This window comes from Scyliorhinus canicula, chromosome 19 (assembly GCF_902713615.1).
Source record: "Scyliorhinus canicula chromosome 19, sScyCan1.1, whole genome shotgun sequence".
Taxonomy (NCBI): Eukaryota; Metazoa; Chordata; class Chondrichthyes; order Carcharhiniformes; family Scyliorhinidae; genus Scyliorhinus; species Scyliorhinus canicula.
This window is the reverse complement of record NC_052164.1, coordinates 59,157,196-59,177,082: the sequence shown is the minus strand read 5'-3', so window position 1 is coordinate 59,177,082 and position 19,887 is coordinate 59,157,196. Positions and strand designations below refer to the sequence as shown.

Here is a 19,887-nt window from a genome sequence, read left to right as displayed (position 1 = left end):
CAAGAATTCTTTAATTGATAAAACCAGCGATGAGAGTCAGGACAGCCAGTTTGTAATCCAGATACCCACCGCAAGACAAAATGACACATGGCATTAGCACCCAAATGCAATTAATGCTCATGGGTTGAATGAAACCTGATTATTAGCCACGAGCATCATTCACAGAACCATTTATCTGGTCGCAAAAAGTGTGGTAATTACACTAATTCATGAAGTTGGTTATTTCAGGTTTCACCAACCCCTCAGCTCCAACCCACTTAAAGCAGCGTTTAGGAATTTGGTAAAACCGATTTAAGTTGGAAAGAGCTGAAAGTGATATGCAATTAAAATCTCTGCAAGTTATAGAAGTGTTTAAAATAAAATGGTACAAAAATTGTTAAACATTATTTTTTATTCTTTCACAGGATGTGATCATCAGTAGCTCGGCCAGCTGTCGTCCATCATCAATTGCCTACAAGAAGGTGGTTAAACCTCAACAAATCAAGTGGTGCAGGTACACCTACAGTGCTGTCAGGAAGGGAGTTCCAAGTGAAGGAATAGTAATATAGTTCCAAGTCAGGGTAGTGTGTAGTGTTGGAGAGGAACTTGCAGATGGTGGTGTTCTCATGCATCTGTTGCCCTTGTATTTCTAGATGGTAGAAACCACTGGTTCAGTAGGTGTATCAAACAAGGCTTGGTGAGTTGCTGCAGTGCATTTTGTAGATGGTACACACTATACGTCAATAGTAGAAGGAGAAAACATTTAAGGTGGTGGATGGGGTGCCAATCAAATCGGGCTGTTGCGTCCTGGATGGCATCGAGCCTTTTGAGTGTTGTTGGGGAAACACCACAGATCACATGAGACTCCACTGGAGATCCAGTGTCAAGTTTACTCCCTGAACCATTAACAACAATAATATCAAGAGTTAATGTTGAAAGCACCAACTAGTAAGACCCAGATCACCACAGACGTGGATGTGATCTTCTCCTCCAGTTGTGCCATTCCTTTGTCTCTCTCAAAGAGATCAGCCCTTGAACTCCGGTGAACACTCCGGTGTAAAACACAGCCCAGCCATTAATCACCCTCCAAAAAGTACTCACCTCAGCAAAGTAAGTTAAATTAAACCCCCTCACTAGCCCATCACCTCAGCAATGTTATCACATTCAGGCAGCAAAGAGCACCAGACTTGCAAGGGAGACTCATCTGGGAGCAACAGATAAAGGGAGCGTGAGGTTTGGGCTCCTCACTCACCTTCAGGCAGCAGAGAGCACCGGACCTGCAAGGAACACTCTTCTGGAAGTGTATATGGGATGGTTTTCTGGATCTATCCGTTGAGGAACCAACAAGGGAACAGGCCATCTTGGACTGGGTACTGTGCAATAGGAAAAGATTAGTTGGCCATCTAGTTGTGAGAGATACCATAATAATAGAATTCTTTACCAAGGTGGATAGTGAAGTAGTTGATTCCAAGACCAAGGGTCTCAAACCTTTTAGGACTGAGGTGACGACAAATTTCTTCAGTGGTGAATCTGTGGAATTCACTACCACAGAAAGTAGTTAAGGTCAAAACGTGATTTCAGTCAGCTCCCCCCACTCAGGAATCACACTAAAACCAGGCTCTGGCTCTCACTGCCCCCACTAATAAGCCCAATTAAAAACAACAACCACCAACCCCACTTGATTTTAAGGCCCGTAGGAATACAAGTACAGTGCTCCCTTCCCTTACCATCTGTGGGTGACCATAGCCAAATAATGCCAAACAAAGCAGCACGTCATTGGAGCTGACAACATTGGCTCTTCAGCACTCTGCCCTCTTGGCAGCCTATCAGCTGATCTGCACATCCTAACATTATACTTTATTCACTGCACATTTTGAAAGCAGTAAGCAAGATTTTTATTGTTCAATTTAACAAATGTTTTACTTGTCGGAAAGAGTGATTTAAAGCCCACAATTAGGGCATGGATTTAAGCACACTGAGGCCAAAACATCACAGACTGAGATCAGTACCACTTGTTAATCAATTTTACAATGTCCAAACTGTCACACCTGCACAGGACATTCAACACTTGACTGGTATTTATAAGGAGCCACCAATTGAGTGCAGCAAATTAAAATTCCGTTCTTTTATCTACTTAAAGTATGTTTACAAAAGAAAGCTGACTCTGCCAACAAACAACAGCAGTCAGTTGACCCAGGCAAGCACCGATGATTAACTAGCTCTTTACACAGCCTGCCATTTTTAGTGGGGCTGAATATTTTATGATGCTAACTCAGCAAGTGCTATTGGGTTTGGGTAAGGCCACCATTTACACAGGATTGGATGACACAATGCAGAAAATCTGCAACCACTGTCCAGTCAAAATCCAACCCAAACAAATTCTCCAGCTCCTCACCTCATTTTTCTCTTATTTCTGGAAGGATTCCAGATGATGCACTGCAGGCAACATCAATATCAAGTGGTCCCCAAGAACCTCAATATCAGGTGGTTCATGTTGATGTTTGGTCCACATCATACATGTGCTTGAATACTCTGAATTGGATTAAACAGCAGCAATGAAACTGCCTTTACCTTTTCCTGGGCATATTCTCAAGTTGTTTTTGTACAGAAGGTACAAAACAGAGAAAGTGCTCATGTCCTTTTTCACCACAAATCTTTCTTCACCAGCGTGCCTCTGATTCCATTTGCACTGCTACCTCGAACATCATTCTCTGGACCCATAAAAAAAGAGCTGAGCTGGCCTCCTTTCTACAGAGGGCAGGATCATAGAACATAGAACAGTACAGCACAGAACAGGCCCTTCGGCCCTCGATGTTGTGCCGAGCTTTGTCCAAAACCAAGATCAAGCTATCCCACTCCCTGTCATTCTAGTGTGCTCCATGTGCCTATCCAATAACCGCTTGAAAGTTCCGAAAGTGTCCGACTCCACTATCACAGCAGGCAGTCCATTCCACACCCTAACCACTCTCTGAATAAAGAGCCTACCTCGGATATCCCTCCTATATCTCCTACCCTGAACCTTATGGTTATGCCCCCATGTAACAACTACATCCACCCGAGGAAATAGTCTCCGAACGTCCACTCTATCTATCCCCCTCATCATCTTTAAACCTCTATTAAGTCGCCTCTCACCCTCCTCCGCTCCAAAGAGAAAAGCCCTAGCTCCCTCAATCTTTCCTCATAAGTCCTACCCTCCAAACCAGGCAGCATCCTGGTAAATCTCCTTTGAACCCTTTCCAATGCTTCCACATACTTCCTATAGTGAGGTGACCAACTGCACACAATATTCCAAGTGTGGTCTCACCAGGGTCTATGTACAGTTGCAGCATAACCCCGTGGCTCTTAAACTCAAACCCCCTGTTAATAAACGCTAACACACTATAGGCCTTCTTCACGGCTCTATCCACTTGGGTGGCTACCTTCAGAGATCTGTGGACATGAAACCCAAGATCTCTCTGTTCCTTCACATTCCTCAGAGCCCTGCCGTTGACCCTGTAATCCGCATTCAAATTTTTCCTACTAAAATGAATCACCTCGCACTTATCAGGGTTAAACTTCATCTGCCATTTTTCAGCCCAGCTCTGCATCCTGTCAATGTCCCTTTGCAGCCTACAATAGCCCTCCACCTCATCCACTACTCCACCAATCTTGGTGTCATCAGCAAATTTACTGACCCACCCTTCAGCCCCCTCCTCCAGGTCATTGATAAAAATCACAAATAGCAGAGGACCCAGCACTGATCCCTATGGTACACCGCTGGTAACCGGTCTCCAGTCTGAAAATTTTCCATCCACCACCACCCTCTGTTTTCTATGCGATAGCCAGTTACTTATCCAATTGGCCAAATTTCCCTCTATTCCACACCTCCTTACTTTCTTCATGAGCCGACCATGGGGAACCTTATCAAACGCCTTACTAAAATCCATGTATACGACATCAACTGCTCTACCTTCATCTACACACTTAGTTACCGCCTCAAAGAATTCAATCAAATTTGCGAGGCAAGATTTACCCTTCACAAATCTGTGTTGACTCTTCTGGATTAAGCTGCATCTTTCCAAATGGTCATAAATCCTATCCTTCAGGACCTTTTCCATTAACTTACCGACCACCGAAGTAAGACTAACCGGCCTACAATTACCAGAGTCATCCCTATTCCCTTTCTTGAACAGAGAAACAACATTCGCCACTCTCCAGCCCTCTGGTACTATCCCCGTGGACAGTGAGGACCCAAAGATCAAAGCCAAAGGCTCTGCAATCTCATCCCTTGCCTCCTAAAGAATCCTAGGATATATCCCATCCGGCCCAGGGGACTTGTCGACCCTAAGGTTTTTCAAAATTGCTAATACATCTTCCCTCAGAACAGCTACCTTCTCCAGCCTAACCGCCTGTATCACACACTCATCCTCAAAAACATGGCCCCTATCCTTGGTGAACACTGAAGAAAAGTATTCATTCAACGCCTCTCCTATCGCTTCCGACTCCATGCACAAGTTCCCACTACTGTCCTTGATCGGCCCTAACCTCACCCTGGTCATCTTTTACAACCAATTCCTAGGAACACCACAAGATGGCGAAAGGACTGGGACAGGCTCCTGCTGCCGTTCAGCTGAACAAATTACACATGTGCCAGGCTTGACACAAAAGGAAATCAGAACCTTCTCAGACCACACAGGAGCTTTGGGAGTTCCCGGCTATGAGAAGGCAGATGAAGAGTCTTGGGTGATTATAAATTATAAAGTTAACACTCCACTATCACCATACTTCTCTGTAAAAAGGGTTGCAGAGCCTGCATTGCAGACCCTCAGAAATAGCAGATAAAAGAACCCAATTCTCTAAATCTCCACATTGAACAATGGAGGTTGGCTCAGCATTGACGCAGCCTGAGCGTAATGAAATTGCATGGAGGCTACTCTTCCAAACAGAATCCAAGAACTACGTCAAAGTAAAGGTTCGTCTGTTTCTGAAAGCAACCAGAAGCATTCTGGTCATGTTTGGAGCTTCCAACATTATTGGGTCAAAGCTCCAGAGTGACAACTATGCTGCACGAAAAGTATCATCTGATACCTGGCGACTCTGAAAGCAATATCATCATTAATAACTGTCATATCAGTATCCAGTTAAAAAGAGCAACATTGGACTTCCGGTGGCGGCGATGCCTGAGTGAGCCGCACATTCGGCGGGCTCTCACTCCGGCGGGGCTTCGGAGCTGATTCCCCGTGATATCGGGACCACGGGGGCGGAAAAAAGGCTACCGCGAAAGGACTGGAGAGCGGACTGCAGCTGATGGAATCGTGGGAGGCCAGCAGGTAGGGGAAGAGAGAGAGAGATGGAGGCAAGGAGCAGAGGAAATTGACGAACCTGAAATGTAAGATGGCGGACCCACGGACCTCCCTTCCTCCAGGAGAAGAAAAAAAGTTTTGGAGTCGCTGAAGCAGGACAACTGGGACCCACTTCAGATGCCCAGAAGGTAAAATTTAAGGAGCTCGGCGAAGGAGGGCGGCAGCGAAAGTGCGGATGAGCGGGCTGCGGCATGCGGCACATGGAACAGCGGGAGCCCAGAAAGCAGAAGAAGGAGAAAAAGGGACGGAGACAAGGACCTGAAGAAAATTACACGGACCCCGGACTCAGCAATCCAGCAGGCGCTGGATAACATGCTCCAGGTAATGAAGTCCAGTTTTGAAGCACTGAAGCGGGACAGCTTGGACCCAATCCAGAAAGCGGTGGATCAGTTGAACCAGAGGCTGGATGCGCAGGATGTTAAAGTTAAGGAGCTGGGAGAGGCGGTGGAGGAGCAGGCGATGTGCAGACGGTTGCAGCGCTAGAAGTTGACGACCTGAAAGAGCGGCAGAGAAGACTGCTGGACAGAGTGGAGGAGCTGGAGAATAGAGTCTGCAGGAACAACCTGAGGATGGTCGGTCTCCCGGAGGGGACTGAGGGAGCGGATGCCGCAGCGTTTGTAGCAGACCTGCTGAAGCAGCTGATGGGGGCAGAAGCCTTTCCGCGACCGCCGGAGCTGGAGGAGGCGCACAGAGTGCAGGCAAGGCAGGGGCGGCCGGGCGGACCCACCCGCCCGATGGTGATCAGGTTCCACAGGTTCGTGGACAAGGAGTGGGTGCTGCGGTTGGCAAAGAGCGCCAGGAACAGCACGTGGAACAACAATGTTATCCGCATTTACCAGGACCTAAGCCAAGAGGTGGCTCGGCGGCGAGCAACCTTTAAGAATGTCAAGGAGGTGCTGTTCAAGAAGCACGTGAAGTTTGGTCTGCTGTTCCCAGCTCGCCTATGGGTCACGCACCAGGGTCAACACAACTACTTCTCCGAGCCCGAAGAAGCGATGGATTTCGTGAGGGACCAGGGGCTGGTCCCGAAAGGAGGCCCCAAGGACGCAAATTAGGGCCCGAGGATTACCGTGGGAAGGTAGGCCGAATGGGCCTGGACTACTGCTCAACGGTTTGCTGGACCAAAGGGGCGAAGCGGAACATTTGGGACTCTCTCCTTTGTTCATGGACATTGGTTTGGGGGGTTAATCCCCCCCCTTTTTTTTGTTGTTGTCTCTCTCTTTTTCTTATTGGGGGGGGGGGGGGTTTGTTTTTGTGCTTTTTCCTCTTTTCTCTGATTTTTCCTGTCTGGGCGGGGGGGGGGGGGGAAGAGGTCACAGCCAGTAGATGGCAGGGGTATCGGGGGATGTGGTTAGGGGGGGGGGGGGGGGGGGGGGGGGGGGTTGTTCTGCTGACGTGGGAGGGACTTGAAATAGGCACGGAAAAGGAGGTCGAGGGTGGAGGCAGCCAAAGGGCGGGCCAGGAATGGCGCGACGCGGCCCGAGAAAGGCTATGGCTGACCGGCAGGGTGGGGGGGGTGGGATGTGCCCCCCCCCGACCAGGCTGATCACCTGGAACGTCAAGGGACTGAATGGGCCGGTTAAGAGGGCGCGGGTGTTCGCGCACTTGCGGGCGCTGAGGGCGGACGTAATTATGTTGCAGGAGACACATCTGAAAGTGTCTGACCAGACCAGGCTAAGGAAGGGCTGGATTAGCCAGGTCTTCCACTCGGATTTGGACTCGAAGTCCAGAGGGGTGGCAATCATGATCAACAAGCGCGTGCAATTTGAGGCAGAGGGCATATCTGCAGACAGGGGGGGCAGACTGGAGGGGAGAAGAGTGGTGCTGGTGAATATATATGCCCCGAACTGGGATGACGTGGACTTCATTAAAAGAGTGCTGGGGAAGATCCTGGATTCTCGCAGGCTAATAATGGGAGGGGACTTTAACATGGTCCTTGACCCGACTTTGGATCGGTCGTGTCCCAGAACGAGTAGACTCTCAGCAATGGCAAGGGAGCTGAAAGGGTTTATGGAGCAAATGGGGGCAGTGGACCCCTGGAGAGATAGACAGCCAACAGGTAGGGGCTACTCGTTTTACTCGCACGTCCATAAAGTCCATAAAGTATATTCTAGGATAGATTTCTTTGTACTAAGCAGGGACTGTATGGGGGAGGTAAAGAACACGGAATATTCGGCAATTACTACCTCAGACCATGCCCCGCATTGGGTGGACCTGCAGATCAGGGGAGCGAGCTACCAACGCCCGCAATGGAGGCTAGACGTGGATCTGCTGTCGGAGGAGGGGATCTGCGAGAGGCTTCGGAGATGTATGCAAAATTACCTGCAAGTGAATGACACGGGGGAGGTTTCAGCGGCAACCCTGTGGGAGGCGCTAAAGGCAGTAGTGCGGGGGGAGCTGATTTCAATTGGGGCCCATAGAGCCACGGCAGACTGGGCAGAAATGGATAGATTGGTCAGGGAAATGGGTCGGATAGATGAAGAGCACGCGGAGTCCCCGGGGGAGGTTTTACTCAGGGAGAAGCAGAGGCTCCTCTACCGCCGGCCAAGTACACCACCAGCCCGGTAGTGGTGGCGACCCTGCGGATATGGGGCCAGTGGAGGAGGCATGTGGGAGAGATGGGGGCGTCTGTCTGGGCGCCAATCTGCGACAACAATCGGTTTGCCCCCGGGAGTATGGATGGGGGGTTCAGAGTATGGCGGCGGGCGGGTGGGTGATATGTTCCTGGAAGGGAGTTTTGCGAGTTTGAGGAGCTTGGAGGAGAAATTTGGGTTGGTAAGGGGAAATGATTTTAGATACCTACAGTTGCGGGACTTTGTTCGTAGACAGGTCCCATCTTTCCCACGCCTCCCGCCAATGGGGATCCTAGACAGAATAGTCTCTAGGAGGGAAGAAGTCTCGGTAGAGTCTCGGGTATTTATAAGGTGCTCATGAGGGAGGAAGGGTCCCAGACAGAGGAACTGAAACTTAAATGGGAGGAGGAGCTAGGTGGGGAAATGGAGGAGGGGCTGTGGGCAGTGGCCCTGAGTAGGGTAAATTCGACTGCGACATGTGCTAGGCTCGGGCTTATTCAATTTAAGGTCGTTCACCGGGCCCATATGACGGTGGCTCGGATGAGCAAATTCTTCGGAATAGAGGACAAATGCGCTAGGTGCGCGGGAGGACCAGCGAACCACGTTCACATGTTTTGGGCATGCCCTAAGCTGAGGGGGTACTGGGAAGGCTTTGCAGGAGTCATGTCCCGGGTGCTAAAAACAAGGGTGGTGATGAGTCCAGGGGTGGCAATTTTTGGGGTTTCGGAAGACCCGGGGGTCCAGGGGGAGAAAGAGGCCGATGTTTTGGCCTTTGCTTCCCTGATAGCCCGGCGACGAATACTATTGGCGTGGAGGGACTCAAAGCCCCCGAAGACGGAGTGGTGGCTTGCGGACATGTCGAGTTTCCTGGGTATGGAAAAAATTAAGTTCGCCTTGAGGGGATCTGTGCAGGGGTTCGCCCGGAGGTGGCAACCATTTATTGACTTCTTTGCGGGAGAGTGAGCATCAGCAGGGGGGTGGGGGTGGAGGGGTAGAGTAGAGTAGGAGGGAAAATATGGCGGGTAGTACCGGTGGGAGGAGCGGGCTTGTGCAATATGTTATGATGGAAGTATTGAAAGTACGTGGATGTTTGCACATTTTTGCCTTTTTTGCTTTCTTTCTGATGATGTCTGTAACTGTTTACAAAGCCAAAACTACCTCAATAAAATTGTTTATTAAAAAAAAAATTTTTTTTAAATAAAAAAAGAGCAACATTATTGGCGTCTCTGGGTGGGAACTGGCAACATGTCTTATGTATTTTGCGATATGTGCAGAACGAAATAGGGGCCAGCCTCTACCTAAATCTGGAGAGCGTACCAGGCTGAGAAGCTCACTAAGTAAATAATTCCAAATGCCCTCAAAGGAGAAATGTAAACCAACAGCCGCAACCGAGCAACCACAACGACATGATTGGACAAAAGACATCAAAATGCGACAAATCCTGAAACTCAACTGCTCCCAGCACTGCAAAGATGTACCAAGAAACCCTTAAAGCATCGTATTTCTACAATAAGCTAGCTCCATACAATAAATATTCATAGCATATTCAAAGGATATATAGCTGAAAAAAGCATACAAGGGTCAAAGAAACAGTAACTGATGAGTGTTGGTAAAGATTCAGGGGACTAAGGAGTATCATGGTGCTGGTACTACATCCACTGATACTGAACCGAGGACACAGTAGCAACTACAAAGAGAGGTGGAATGCTGAAGTCCCAAAGTAATATCCCATGAGAAAATAGGACCTGTAAGGGGGGGGCCACAGAACAGATGGAACAAGCCCCAGTCCTGACAGTTGCGTGACAATTTACCAGTAATGTAAATCCCTCCCTAAATAGTTGGAAGCCAGTATGGCCTCAGCTAACTATGGTCTTGGACCTGTATACCAGGAACATAGGAATAGGAGTAGGCCATTCAATGAGGTCATGGTTGATCTGTGACCTAACTCCACAAACCTGCCTTTGGCCCATATTTCTTAATAACTTTGCTTAACAAAAATTTATATATTCTAAATGTAAATTTAACTGATCTAGCATCAATTGCCGTTTGTGGAAGAGAGTTCCAAACCTCTACCACCCTTTGTGTATAGAAATGCATCCGAACATTTCTCCTGAATGGTCTGGCCCTAATTTTTAGACTATTTCTGGAATCTCCAACCAGTGGAAACAGTTTATCTTTATCTACCATGTATTTTCCTGTTACTATCTTGTAGACAGATCACATCACCACTTAACTATCCAGGATACTGGGTCTAGCCAGTGTTTTGTAAAGGTGCAGAATAACTAATGTCCAAATACCCCAGTCCTCTAGATATAAAGACCAGAATTTCATTAGCCGTCTTGATTACTTTCTGCACTTGTTTGTGGCATTTTAAAGATTCATGCACCTGAATCCCCAGGTCTCTTTGGACATCCAATGAATTTAGCTTCATACCATCTAGATTCTAGAAAGTACCTTGATCTCTGCTTTTCTGGTCCAAAATTAATGTTTAAAGTGATCTAAATGATGAAGTGGCTTGATTTATGGCACCCCCAAATGTCATACTATAGGTTCTTTATGCTGCTATGGTGGTGGCTTATTGATGAGATCTTAAGATTTGTGTGTTTAAATAAAAACATCTTTATTGGTAGACTTTAACTATTTACAGTTCCAAGTATGGGCCTGCGTGGTGTTTCTCCCACCATATAGGCGAGTTGCTTAGAGTGTTCTTCCAGACTGTTCTCTGACCATGTGACTACATACACCACACTGTGGGTGGTGTCACTCTCCAGTCCAACATGAACGCTTACATCTTTACATTATAATGCATGCAGGCACATATATGTATCATCACACCAAGCATTGCACTGCTCCTCATGAGTCATTTCCTGATATGTCACTATCTCACTGATTGCTCTAAACGCAAATCTTCTGCTTTTCAGTATATTACCTGGGACTGATTGTACAACAAAGGAACCAAACAAGTTCTCTGCCAAAAGTGAGCTCAGTAGTTGATAGGAAAATACCATCTTATACAAAGCATGAGTCAAGATCTAAATAAGGGATGAACTATAACTGTAGTTGATTAAAGCTCTTCTTCTCTCAGATTTGGAATGCATCTAAACCGAGGGTTAATGTCTAGAAACTGCATTTTTTTTTAAAAACTGTTTTTACTTTGTGAAAGAATACAAACGGAGTATTTACTTATCTCCATCCCCCACTTCCGTACTGAGTAGTATCCAAGTCTATTGCACTCACCAACACGTGCTCAGTGCCCCAGTTCTTTACCAGGACAGATTGATAGCTCCACAGAGGACTGTCGCAACCTGTGCCTCTCGGTGTTGGACGGAAGCCAGTACTGCAGTCTGCATATCTTCAGTGCAGTAACTGACTTTTAGTGTCTGCTGCTCAAGAAAATATTCTCATGAAACGGTATTGACTTTACCACCAAGAGAGTCGACTTCAAATCACATCCTTCAGGTCTAAAACAATATTCTTCTCTTCTCCAACCAGCAATCTTTTAATGAGACAGCACAGGGGAAGCACATAATCCAGGAATGAACCCAGCCCCAGACAGTTCCAGACTATCAAATGCTTCATTGAATTACAAAATCTTTCAGTCCACAAATCAGCATATTGCTCACATAACCACAATTTAAGCACATACACATTAAAGCCTAGCTCTCAACTGCTTGTCTGTATAAAGCACGACTGATGCTAACTAGACGTGAAAAACGGAGAGCTTAAAATTCAATTGGAGCAGCTGCACGTCCTTATCCAACTGATGCTGCTTACATAGCACACTCCTCCTTCAGTCACTCGCTGTGGGCAGACACAAGGGAGGGATACAAATCACTAATCGAGCAAGGAGCGAGGATATTTCGACACTGAATGGGACATGTTGAAAACAGTAAAAGAGGTGGTCTTTCAGCATTGCTTGTGCAACCCATACACTCAGGTCAAGGAGCATGTTTCAAGGGAGACATTCTTCAACAGCACTGATGCTGGAGTTTAACATATAGCTTGTAGTGGTGAAATGCTGTATGTTATGGGACAGGAACAGAGTACAGCAACTTAAATTGAGCAGTTATTAATAGCACAGAGATGGATTAAATTAAACCTTTACCAAAAGCAGCACTTTTCTCCTCTGTCATTCTGGTTTGATTAAAGAGTAAAGCTGTTATCTTGGAGCCTACATTAGTGCCAGAGGAGCACATTTTTCTCCCGACAGATTTTCCCACCGATTCTCCATGACAAAACCATCTCGCCTGTTGCTGTTCAAAAGTTCTCATACTGCTTTCAAATTCAGTTCTATAAATATTTATACTTTTCACAGCTCTGTCCCAACAAAGGAGAACACCCAGATTCCGCACAAACAGATAAAGTACATCCTAGTTTTTCTCCAGACGAACAGCACCATGCTGCTCAATTACAGAATTCACTTCACATGGGGTAATGGAGAATATTTAAGCTATTTGCCATAATTTATAAATTTGTTATTACACAATTAAAATTCCAAACTTATTCATCACCATCAAATGAGAAGAAATCATAGATATCATATCATAGAATTTACAGTGCAGAAGGAGGCCATTCGGCCCATCGAGTCTGCACCAGCTCTTGGAAAAAGGACACTACTCAAGCCCACACCTCCACCCTATCCCCATAACCCCACCCAACACTAAGGGCAATTTTGGACACTAAGGGCAATTTCGCATGGCCAATCCACCTAACCTGCACATCTTTGGGAGAAAACCGGAGCACCCGGAAGAAACCTACGCACACATGGGGAGAACGTGCAGACTCCGCACAGACAGTGACCCAAGCCGGGAATCGAACCTGGGACCCTGGAGCTCTGAAGCAATTGTGCTAACCACTATGCTACCGTGCTGCTTAAAAAGGCGCTTCACAGACATGCAAGAAAAATACGGACACCAAACGGAAGAGATTTTAAGGAATGAGTTTTAAAGAAGGTTCTGAAGGAAGAACATCACAGGGAATTCCAGATGGTGGCAGCTGGACAGCTGAAGCAACAGCCATCAATAGAGGGTCAAAAAGTGGGATGTTCAACAGCAAAGAGTCAAAGGCAAAGAGAGAGAGAGGGTAGAAGGGCAGAGCAGAGAACAGAGAGGGTAGAATGGAATGGTAAAGGATCAGGATGAGAGAGCAAAGCAGCACAACCACCTATGTTCCAGATAGTGAAGCAGAAATGGTTTGAGCCCGTTAGTAGAATATCACATGACTAGCTTTCAAAAAAAACAATGAGCACTCCAAAATCCAACTGGATATAGAGAAATTGAATCAAACTCCAGATCAGGGACAGAGGTAAATGCCATTAAATGCACATCACTTCAGTTATTGAACTAAAAAGAATGATTGCAGAGAAAAAGGGAATGTGATGTGTGATGAATGTAAGATAGTCATATTTTATATTTTTTGAAGTAATGTTATTAAAACCTGGGTTAAGATGCATACAGACAATATTACTGCTAGAGTTGTGATTAAGGTGGCGTAAAAGTGAGGTGATTATTAATTTACAGGTGAAGTGTTTTCCTATCAGATCTTAAGAACCAGTTACTTGTTTACAGATAGATAACTATTTTTTATTTGAAAGACCCCTGGGGGCAGGAGGGGGTAGACAATTTATGAGGAATATTGTATTTGGTCTAGTTAAATAAGTCAGGCGACATTCTGTAAGAGAAAAAATAATGTCTTATGTTTTGGGTACAGATGATGTAGTTAATGGAAGGAGCCAGGTCTGTCTGAAAGTTGGTCCTAGAATTCAACAGAGTTGTTTCAGCTTGATTTGTAAAGATTCTCTGTCCAAATATTCCGCACAGGGAAAATCAAGTAGAAAACTGGTTGTTAACTTTATTCAGGAGTGATATTTGGGGCTGGTTTAGCACAGCGGGATAAACAGCTGGCTTGTAATGCAGAACGAGGCCAGCAGCGCGGGTTCAATTACCGTACCAGCCTCCCCGAACAGGCGCTGGAATGTGGCGACTAGGGGTTTTTCACAGTAACGTCATAAATCATTTTGCTCAATGCCTATGTTTAAACATTACATAGAACAGTACAGCACAGAACAAGCCCTTCGGCCTTTGATGTTGTGCCGAGCATTGTCCGAAACCAAGGTCAAGCTATCCCACTCCCTGTCATTCTGATGTGCTCCATGTGCCTATCCAATAACCGCTTGAAAGTTCCTAAAGTGTCCGACTCCACTGTCATAGCAGGCAGTCCATTCCACACCCTAACCACTCTGACTAAAGAACCTACCTCTGACATCCCTCCTATATCTCCCACCCTGAACCTTATAGTTACCTTATAGAACCCTTGTAACAGCAACATCCACCCGAGGAAATAGTCTCTGCATGTCCACTCAATCTATTTATCCCCCTCATCATCTTATAAACCTCTATTAAGTCGTTTCTTATCCTCCTCCGCCCCAAAGAGAAAAGCCCTAGCTCCCTCAACCTTTCCTCATAAGACCTATCCTGCAAACCAGGCAGCATCCTGGTCAATCTCCTTTGCACCCTTTCCAATGCTTCCACATCCTTCCTATAGTGAGGTGACCAGAACTGCACACAATACTCCAAATATGGTCTCACCAGGGTCATGCACAGTTGCAGCATAACCCTGCTGCTCTTAAACTCAAGCTCCCTGTTAATAAACGCTAACACACTCTAGGCCTTCTTCACGGCTCTATCCGCTTGAGTGGCTACCTTCAGAGATCTGTGGACATGAACCGCAAGATCTCTCTGTTCCTCCACATTCTTCAGAATCCTGCCGTTGACCCTGTAATCCGCATTCAAATTTTTTCTCCCAAAATGAATCATCCTCGCTCTTATCAGGGTTAAACTCCATCTGCCATTTTTCGGCCCAGCTCTGCATCCTATCAATGTGTCTTTTCAGCCCACAACAGCCCTCCACCTCATCCACTACTCCACCAATCTTGGTGTCACCAGCAAATTTACTCACCCATCCTTCAGCCCCCCTCCTCCAAGTCATTGATAAAAATCACAAATAGCAGAGGACCCGGCAATAATCCTTGTGGTACACCGCTGGTAACTGGTCTCCAGTCTGAAACTTTTCCATCTACCACCACCCTCTGTCTTCTATGTGATAGCCAGTTACTTATCCAATTGGCCAAATTTCCCTCTATCCCACACCTCCTTACTTTCTTCATACGCCGACCATGGGGAACCTTATCAAATGCCTTACTAAAATCCATGTTTACGACATCAACTGCTTTACCTTCATCTACACACTTACCGCCTCAAAGAATTCAATTAAATTCATGAGAAGCCTACTTGTGACAATAAGCGATTATTATGATTTTAAATATATTGAATTGCTTAATTGGAATATAGTGGTAGGTTTAGTAAGTTAAGGTTCACTCTGTTTCTTAAGAACTGTTCTGTTAACTGGAAAGCTATTTAATTTGGTGTTTAAATTGAATTAAAAATGTAAAAGATGCCCATCAAAATCCTTGTTTGGCTTTGGATTATAGAATTTAAAGACAGCAACTGTGAGGAGCTCCTGTTTTTCAGGTGCAGATATACTGTTGATTTAATCGTAACTTGTAAAATTAGCTCTTTCAGGGGCCAAGCGTTTACTGGGTGTTGAAGAAATAACCTTGGATGGTTTACAAATTGGTGCTCAAAACAAAACTTTTGGAATTGGCAGACAATTTGCAGTTGAATTTATCTGCACAGGTGAGGAAGGTAGAGGTAATAAAAGTGATAGGATCATTGAATCCCGACAGAGCAGAAGGCGCCCATTCAGCCCATCGAGTATGCACCGACACTCCGAAAGAACACCTTACCTAGGCCCAATTCTCTGCCCAGATAAACAGCCTGAATTCCAGCAAGAATGATTGGAATTAGCTAAGATTCAGTTGCATAGTACACAATCACAACATGCTGAAAATGAGAGACACTGGAATTAGAAGTAAATTAAAAAAGAGGGCAGAGAAAGGAGAGAGAGAGACAAAGACAATGGCAGAAGCATAGGAAAAAGGAGAGGCAATGGCAAGAGATAAGGAAAAAGCACAGGGAAGGAAAAGAGAGAGAAAAAAGTAGAGAGAATTTGAACTTCAAAAAATACACCTGAAGAAGAGGGAGTTGGCAAGGCATACAGCATATCAACTTAAAAAGCTGTAGTTAGAGGCAGAAGGTGAGGAGAGGAAGAGTACCTCGTCCTAGTCCAAATCCTATTGGGGATATGTCTAAATATGTTCAACCACTGCCAAGGTTTGATGAGAAAGATGTGGAAACATTTTCAAATCTCATTTGGGGATGTAGCTTAACACGTGAATTGGCCAAAAACCACATAGGCATTGTAGTTCAATCAAAACTCATAGGCCGAGCTAGCAAAATGTTGCACCATCGTCAGAGGTGGTATTTCGGGATTATGGTGAGGTGAGAGAAGCCATTCTAAGTGCATATGAACTCGTGCCAGAAGCTGAGACGCAAGTTTAGAAATATTAGGAATGAACCAGGTCTCACATATAGAATTTGAAAGAATCAAACAAAATAATTTTGAGAGGGGGATAAGAGCATTAAAAATAGACCTAAATTATGAAGCTCTTTTTCTGTAAAAATTTAAACACTCACTTCCTGCAGTAGTTAGAACTCATGTAGAAGAGCAACGGGTTAAAGCTGCTAATCAGAAATGGTGGATGATAGGGCAACACGGTGGTGGTGCAGTCTCACGGCACCGAGGTCCCAGGCTCGATCTTCGCCCCCACAACCCAAAGATGTGCAAGATAGGTGGGATTGGCCACGCTAAATTGCCCCTTAATTGGAAAAAAATGAATTGGGTACTCTAAATTTATTTAAAAAAAAAGAAATGGCAGATGATTTTGAATTCATTCAAAAATAAAGGTTTGGTTATCAGCATCATTTTTAGTCTGTGAAGGATAGAAACTGGGGAAATTTAAAAATCCACAGGTGGTCAAGGCAAAGCAGGTAGAGTTGGAGACATCAAAGAGATTTTGCCTCTCACCAGGGTCATGCACAGTTGCAGCATAACCCTGCGGCTCTTAAACTCAAGCTCCCTGTTAATATACGCTAACACACTATAGGCCTTCTTCACGGCTCTATCCACTTGATTGGCTACCTTCAGAGATCTGTGGACATGAACCGCAAGATCTCTCTGTTCCTCCACATTCCTCAGAATCCTGCCGTTGACCCTGTAATCTGCATTTAAAAAATTTCTCCCTTGGGGAGGAGAACAGTAATTTAGGAGTAAGGAAAACTCAAGCAAAAATGGAAAAATATTTTTATTGGCCGGGACTGCATGAGTATGTAGTTCCATTTTTTTCCATTTTGTTGTACATGCACACATGGCAGGTGATTGGAAAACCTCAAGCAGTAATCAAACCAGCCCCTTAATGCCAATTCCAGTATTTCAGAACTTTTTAACTAGGGTCCTAATTGATTGTGTGGAAGCCCTTCCGAAGGCAAAAAGTGGGAATCAGCATTCGTTGACTATAAGGGATGCTTCTACTAGATTTCGAGAGGCCATTCCATTAAGAAATCTACAGCTAAGAGGGTTTCGGAAGAGTTAACCAAATGTTCTTTTAACCAGCTGTGGACTACCAAGAGAAATCCAATCAGATGAAGGATCAAGTGGAATGTCAACGTTATTCATGGATAGCTTGGGAGTTCAGCAATTTAAATCAACCACATATCATCCCGAAACATGTTGGAAAGGTGGCATCAAACTTTAAAGACCATGTTTAGGGCCTATAGTCAGGATTATCCAGAGGAGTGGGATAAAGGAATTCCATTTGTACTATTTGCAATGAGGGATGCACCTAATTATCAACTAGTTGTTAGCACTGCTGCACGCGGCGCCAAGCCTGGGTTCGATCCCGGCCCCGGGTCACTGTCCGTGTGGAGTTTACACGTTCTCCCAGTGTCTGAATGGGTTTCACCCCACAACCCTAAGATGTGTAAGATAGGTGGATTGGTCACTGTAAATCGACCCTTAATTGGGGGAAAAAAAGAATTGGGTACTCTAACTTTATTTTAAAAAAGAATCAACTAAATTCAGCCAATTCAAATTGATTTTTCATCATGAAGTAAGAGGACCACTTAAATTGATTAAGGAGAAAATGGTGAGTCGAGTTCTGAGACAACATTGTTGGATTGTGTGACAAACTTGAGGGAGAGATTAAATAAGGCTGGTGAGTTGGCTAGAAAGTATTTCAAATTGTAATAGTACGTTATGAAGAATGAGGGGGATAAGAAATCAAAAACTTACAGTTTTGTTAAGGGGCAGAATGTATTAGTGGTAGGTGAACCATTAAAAGCAAGATGTAGTGGGACTTCTCAAATTGAATGAAGTGAATTATTTGAGAAGAATGCCAGATGGAAGGAAAACGCATGTGTCATGTTACTATGCTCAAAGGGCATTTTGATAGGAAAGGAAAGTAGGAAGGCATGTTAGTAGCTAGCAATCAGAGAGTAGATAAATCCGAATGATTCGGAATTTGACATTCCTCAAATTACATTGGACAATGAGGAAATAAGAAGAAATTTGGATAAATTACTGAGTTACCTACCAGAGGAAAATCTGACTGACCTGAAAGAGTTATTATTACAGTCACTTGGAGCTACATATGGGAACAAACTAGGAAGTACAAAGGTAATTTTACATGATATAGGTTTAGGAAGTTCCAGTTAAGCAACATCCATATAGGCTGCATCCATCTTAAGTTGGCACCTTTTCAAAAGGAGATTGAAAGCATGATTAAGATTGATATAACTGAAGTGAGTTGCAGTGATGGAAACTCACCTATTGTATTTTTTTTATAAATGTTTTTATTGGGTTTTTGAACAAGGTATAATTACCGTTATGTACACAGAATAAGAAACATATATCTATATATATACACATATTTAGAAGAGAAGGGCACACCCCAACATAGAATACAATAAAATATGAAATAGACTAACTGGTGGGGTACTGTGCACCAGCTCTGTGCATCTGGCAGAATTATTTACACCAAGTAAGTACGCGACTGTTTGTGGGGGGAGGGGGTTGGGGGGGGAAGGGGGGTTGGGGGGGAAGGGGGGTTGGGGTGGCGGGACTGGGGGGCAAATATACATTTGGGTGCCGGGGAGATAACCACAGTGTGCGACACCTGGCCGGGTCGCGTGCCGCTGTCGCCCGCCTCTCACCGCCGTCCCCAGCTCGCCTCTGCTGCTCCTCCCGTCCTCCATCCCCAACCTCCTCGTTCCCCACTCCTGGAGATGTCATGCACATTTTGGCACCCCGTGCCTTCCTTCCGGCTCCCGTTTCCCTGCCCCCCGCCCCATCCCGCTGGTTCTCCTCTCCTGTCCCCCCTCCCTCCTCAGGTTCAGCTGTCTCCCCCCCCCCCCCCCCCCCCCGCCTGTGGTTCGCCTTTCTTTCTTCAGGTTTAGCCACCCCCCCTCCCTCCCTCCCAGTCCCTCTCTCCCTTTCATGCCTCCCCTCCCCTGATTCTTGGCTACCTGGCTATTCTTCCTCTTGTTCGTTGGCCACAAACAGGTTCCGCAGCAGTCGCAAGAATGGGTCCCACGTTCTGTGGAAGCCATCGTCCGACCCTCGGATGGAGAATTTGATTTTCTCCATTTGGAGAGATTCCGAGAGGTCGGACAGCCAGTCTGCAGCTCTGGGTGGTGCTGCTGACCGCCAGCCAAACAGGATTCTACGGCGGGCGATCAGGGAGGCAAAGGCAAGGGCGTCCGCCCACCTCCCTAGGAATAGATCTGGCTGGTCCGAGACCCGGGAGACCGCCACTTTCGGGCATGGCTCCACGCTCACTCCCACCACTTTGGACATTGCCTCGAAGAAGGCTGTCCAGTACTCCACCAGTCTGGGGCAAGGCCAGAACAAGTGGGCGTGGTTGGCCGGGCCTCTTTGGCACCGTTCACATCTGTCCTCCACCTCCGGGAAGAACCTACTCATACGGGTTCTTGTTAGGTGGGCTCTATGTACCACTTTTAGCTGCGTCAGGTGGAGCC

General features: G+C 45.9%; 1 protein-coding gene across 6 annotated transcripts in view; it reads right to left on the bottom strand.

Annotated features, from left to right (window-relative positions):
• LOC119954104 (rho GTPase-activating protein 32-like) overlaps positions 1–19,887 on the bottom strand; it is a 726,718-nt gene that overhangs the window by 492,901 nt on the left and 213,930 nt on the right. Inside the window, exon 1 of one of the 6 annotated variants that reach the window (XM_038778991.1) lies at positions 11,132–11,537. The exons of the other annotated variants lie outside the window; for them this stretch is intronic. The gene's annotated coding sequence lies outside the window, so the exon portion shown is untranslated. Of the gene's footprint in view, positions 1–11,131; positions 11,538–19,887 lie in introns of those variants that run through there. 6 annotated transcript variants of the gene reach the window in all.